The 5757-nt window shown below is 36.0% G+C and overlaps 1 pseudogene; it reads right to left on the bottom strand.

The window, feature by feature from the left end:
• Positions 1–4118: 4118 nt before the first annotated feature.
• On the bottom strand, positions 4119–5316 carry LOC126611765 (protein DOWNY MILDEW RESISTANCE 6-like; annotated as a pseudogene).
• Positions 5317–5757: the final 441 nt, after the last annotated feature.

Below are 5757 nucleotides of genomic sequence, written 5' to 3'. Positions count from 1 at the left end.
GAATGTGATATCATCGACGCCCTAGTCATTATCAATATCAGCCAACATAATTAAATTGAACGAAACCAATGTCCTTCTGGCTTTTATTTCTGCACTTGCTTGTTCTAATATAATAATCCCATTAAAATAATTTTAAAATCATGGTTATCGTTAGTTCAATAGCTAACTTGGTTCGAGGAATCCCCGATTAATCACAGATCTTATTCTTGAGATACATCTTGTAATTTTTTGTTGGGGGATGCTCATTCTCTTTCAACTAGGTTGAAATTTCAAATAAAGTTTATAAATGCACTATATCCTCTTATATATATACTTTTTTTTATATCAATATTAATCACATAGGTTTGTTCATTCAAGATTTAAATCTCAGTTGGTACACAAACTTCATTTGATCATTTATGCTTGTGTTATTATCACTAACAATATAATTTGAGGGAACCACAAGGTATCATTTGTATATTAACCACAGTTTACCACCCCTTTGTTAACATCGAGTGCCCCTTTTCAGTGTGAGGATGTGAAGAATTATCTACGTCGGAAAGTTCGAAAACTTTGCAAGCTCTTATAAAGAGTTGAGCCACATTTCTATTACTGATTAGTTTTTAGGTCGAAATTTAACTTTTTTCTCAACATCAAAGTATGTTCACTCATATGTCAGGCTTGAAATATTATCACACATAAAAAAAGTGTGTGGAAATGTGAAGAATAATCCCATTTTCAAAAGTTATGAAATCTTGCAAAAGTTTTGATTTTGGAGTCCAACCTCAAATTTCTTCGCAAAACCATTTTCCACCGCCAAAACAGCCTATAGAGTATAGATATAGAGAGATGCATCGTCGTCTTAGATACAGCTTACAATTACATGCATGCTGTCCAAAAACATAAGACTTGTCAAAGTCGTCAGGTGTCCAAAAATTCATCATTGTCTTATTTCTTTCCCCACTAATTTTGGTAGGTAATTTTCCAACTTGTAAACAAGTCTTAGTTTATAGGCAACTCAACTCAAAGGCACGTTCCATCTTTTTCTAGTACGAAAAAATGGCTTTATTCATAATTCATAACATCACTAAGTAATGCATGCCGTGCTTAAATTGTGCAGTGAATTAATTGAAATAATGCATGGGATACATTTGCAGATGTTGCGATAGAAAGATACAAATGCATATGAACAACAATATCCAGTCTTCACCACCAATAATTTGCAGGTATATCATATAGTTATCTTCCCAATGTAATCATAGGCCCAACTCAACCAGCAAAATACTCGGCATATCATTGTTACGGTAACCAAGTCAATCACACATTATCATGTGTTTTATTTTTCTATATATATAATAGTATTTTAAGGATTTGGAATTTCACTACAATGGCATCTCAAGTGTAAGTAAACTTTAGGCACTACAATAGAGTTGGTCTTTTACGACGCACAAAGGCATCGTAAACAATTATTTACAGTGTGGGAGCCCTGAAGCAGTAAAAGCCTCTGTCGTAAAAAAATGTTTTGTCAAATACGACGTCCACTATTAGTCGTTAACAATTTTAGTAAAACACGATGTAAATGCTCTTCAAGGTGTGCCTTGCATGCCTTAATTAGTATTAGATACGGCGTTAATGGAGTGTTGTAATACTGCAAAAACAATTATGGCTGCCATAATACATATTTGATATTGCATTTGTTGAGTAGTGTCGTAATAAAGTGAACAAAAAGTAAATTAAAATTGGACGCAATGCAATTAGCGAATTTTTTCAATGGGATTACCAGCAACTTTCTCACTTTTACTCATACCACATGTATTTTCACTTGCACAAAAAATTATAAATGCAATTACTTTTTTGTTTGGAAACTATTCTTGGCAATCCAAAATTTTAATTATGCATTTCTCATAAAAGTATTTTTTTTTTCCTTCTAAATATAAAAAATTTTGAGTGCACAATTAGATTTTTGGAGACAATAACAATTCTATTTAGGTTGACAAACTAAAATTTTAATTACACTAACAAAGAAGAAGAATATTGGAATTTTAATATAACTAAAACTTTAATTTTTTTTTCTTTTTTGAGTACAACAATATATTTTGAGGTGTGATATCCACACACCCCATTTTACTTCTCACACACATTTTTAATTTTCGGTCGTCGGATCAGATGAATTGAAGAAGATCAACGGACATAAATTATCAAGGGGTGTGTGAGAAGTAACATGGGGTGTGTAGATAGCACACCCCTATATTTTACACTAATGGGGAGAGGGAGGTTGGCTAAGCCATACAATAGGCAACCTAATTTGGTATCGAATTCGACATCTACGAGATTCGAACCTAAGGCCTCTCACTTTAATTTTGAGTGCTAGTGGAGTAAACATGACAAGAAGAGAAGAGAGAAGGAAAGTGAGGAAAGTTCTTAGCATTTCTCTTTCTTTATATGACTAATATGTGAAAATTTTGCGATGCAATTACCTCTATAAATGATCACCGCTTGATAGAAATAATTGGCTTGCTATTTACTATACTAAAGGGATTTTAAAGGAAAAAATGAATAACAAATTCCTTATTTTGTCAAAGTTGAAGGTTACATATAAAGAATAGTTGTCTCTTTTAATCCAACCATTTGTATAAGGATTAGTAGGGATATCTTTTATTTATGAGTAACTTTTAACATGGACAAAATAAGAAATTTGTCACTCATTTCTTCCTTAAAATGACTTCAATATAATGAATAGTCATTCACAAGCTAATCCTCTCTATCAAATGAGGCCTTTGGGTTTTAGGAGGTGTGGAAAAGGGTGCACTTTTTTTTTTACTGACATTAAAAGCTAGGGTGCATTTTTTATTTAGAGTTTATGTGGTTGTGAACATTACACTGTAGTTGAATAAGTGCGACTTAATTTATATATGTTTGTTTGAGTCTGAATAGAGAATTAAATAGTAATAATAGTTAATGTGTTGGTAATGTTCACTAATACAACTTAAAAATGGTGAGCAAAAATGCTCTCGAAAAGATACAGTAAACCTTTTTTATTAGTTCGGACAAAGGTTCTCTTCTAGAATACAACCAACAACTAGCAATCCATGCATAAAATGAAAGTAGTACTTCAGGTAGGGTTTTTTAATGCATGTCTGAAAACTAAAGAATCTGATCAAGCAAGAGAGCCGCCCTATAGCTTGTTCGTTTGCAAGTCCAGTACGTTCCCTTTACTCTTCTTTATAAACGAACTAATTAAGGCCCCACCTTCCATTGATCTCTAAACAGATCCGGAAGAAAAGCCAATCTTCAGCCGCCGGCCCTAGGCCTTTGGCTTTGGGGTCCGGTGGCAGCCCCTTGTTTTCGCTTGCTTTAGTATATCATTTCTTCTCTATTTCCTTCTCTATGTTCTCTTCTGAGCTTTGCCTCAGATTTCTTCCTACTTCTCACTCAGAAGCTGCTCACTGCCTGCCCCTTTTCCCCTCACCTTCACACCCATTTTTCTGTCCTTCCTCTTGCTCCCACTCTTATTTTCCAACTCAGAATCATGATTTAGATCTTGGAGTATTGGACTCTATTTTGACAGAATACCCAATCCTCCCAGCCCACTGCCGAACCGGCTTGCTGGAAAATTTGGACAATGTGTGGAACGATTCACATAAGAACAAGGGTGTTTTACACACCCCCTTTGCCCCTCCCCCTCCTCCTGTTACGTTATGTGACCTTCCTTGCAGGTGTGGATGTGGAGACTTTGTTAATGTGTGGATGGATTTTGCGCAATACTTTCATATCTAATTTATGGTTCAGAGGTACTCTTTTTCTTTTGGGGCGACTGCTTTTTTCGCGGTGGAAGCGGCAGTGGCAACGGCAGTCATTTGGATGCTGAAGATTAGGGTTTTTGTTTTTTTGTTATTGCTGCCTATGGGTCTACAAATGTACGGGCCTCCCTGTGTGTTTTGGGTTATAGCTCTACTTTGCTTGGGTCTGTTTTATCTTTTATGTCTTACTTTGTTTTATGTAAGGCTTTGTGTTTTGTTTAGACCTAGGCTCATCTTTTACAAATTGTCCCTTACATTAATGGAGTGCTATTTCGACCAAAAAAAAAAAATTACCTTCCATTCGTATTTAGACTTGATCGTTTGCTCACCAAGTAAAGATAGAAAATAAGACATAATTAATAATTTGATTGTCGGTAGTTTTTACATATAAGCAACTTTGCTGTCCAATTATCCTACATCAGGCATCACATAAAGATTGGCTGCAAGACGGAAGCCTACAAGACAATGGTGAATCTATGACTTTAAGGGCATCGACTCCTGTATAAATACCATGTGCAATATCACTAAGTTGTGCAACTTCCTAAAACTTTACTTGCTCGGAATTAAGCTTAGCAGCTGAGAGAGACTGCACAATTTTTGGTGCCGTCTTTGTCTCCCCCTTCAAACTTAATACAGAAACATGGATACAAAAGTCCTCTCCCTCCGGAGTCACATACTCCCACTTGCCGGAAAGCTATGTCAGACCAGAATCCTACCGGCATCGCTTGTCCAAAGTCTCCGAGTACGAGAACATTCCCGTTATTGACCTGGCTTCTCCCAACAGAGCCCAAACTGTGCAGCAAATTGGTGATGCCTGCAAAAATTATGGGTTTTTTTAATGTAAAGAAAGAGAAGGTTCATAAGGCGGAGGTAAACTCTCCAGTTATGAGCCTTCTCTTTCTACACATTAAAACTTGTAGAAAGTCTCATAGTTTTTTAGGGGTCATCTGAGTACACAGCTTCAGCTTTTCCTCCACAGGAAGGTTGAAAAACTCATTGGCCACCCCTATCATTTTTTTTACACTCCTTCCGTTGACACCCCATGGTTAATAACCTAGCACCGAAATCACCCGAATATCAACAAATATGTACACACACATGTGTACATGTACGTGTAATGATGAGTTTGTGAAAAATGCAATTATTGAGTTTTGCAATATCTTATATCTTAACTAGAGTGAGATAGGGATCGATCCATATATATAAGTTGCTAATTAATGATATAGGGAGGAGGGTACCTTAAAAAAAAACCCTTATTTTTGCAGGCATCACCAATTTGCTGCACAGTTTGAGCTCTGTTGGGAGAAGCCAGTTCAACAACGGGAATGTTTTTGCATTCGGAGTCTTTGGACAAGCGAGGCCGGTCGAATTCTGGTCTGACATAGCTTTCCGGCAAGTGGGAGTATATGACTCCGTACTCCCGGAGGGAGATGATTTTTGTACCCATGTTTCTGTATTAAGTTTGAAGGGGAGAAAGACAGCAATAAAAATGTGCAGTCTCTCTCAAGCTGCTAAGCTTAATTTAGAGCAAGTGAAGTTTTAGGAAGTTGCACAACTTCGTGATATTGCACATGGTATTTATACAGGAGTTGATGCCCTTAAAGTCAAGAGATTTTTTAGTGTGACAGAAACACGGGATAGTATATTACGTGTTATTATACAAATGATAGGATATATCTGTTAAAAAGATAATAAGTTAACAAATAAACTTGCAGGCTTGGTCTCGCAGCCAATCTTTACGTGACACGATGTGGGGTGATTGGACAGCAAAGTTGCTTATATGTGAAAACTACAGACCATCAAATTATTAAGGAGGCAGATTGTCTGCCCTCTTGTTATGGTGCCCTTCTCATCTTCTTCTATTTGTACGGTCACAGTTAAGCCACATCAATATTTTATATTCATATTGTTTTTTATCTTATTATTTCTATAAAAAAAAAATCAATATAAAATGTTGACGTTGCTTAACTGTAATCGT

Source organism: Malus sylvestris, chromosome 17, assembly GCF_916048215.2.
Source record: "Malus sylvestris chromosome 17, drMalSylv7.2, whole genome shotgun sequence".
Taxonomy (NCBI): Eukaryota; Viridiplantae; Streptophyta; class Magnoliopsida; order Rosales; family Rosaceae; genus Malus; species Malus sylvestris.
This window is presented reverse-complemented; position numbering and strand designations above follow the sequence as displayed.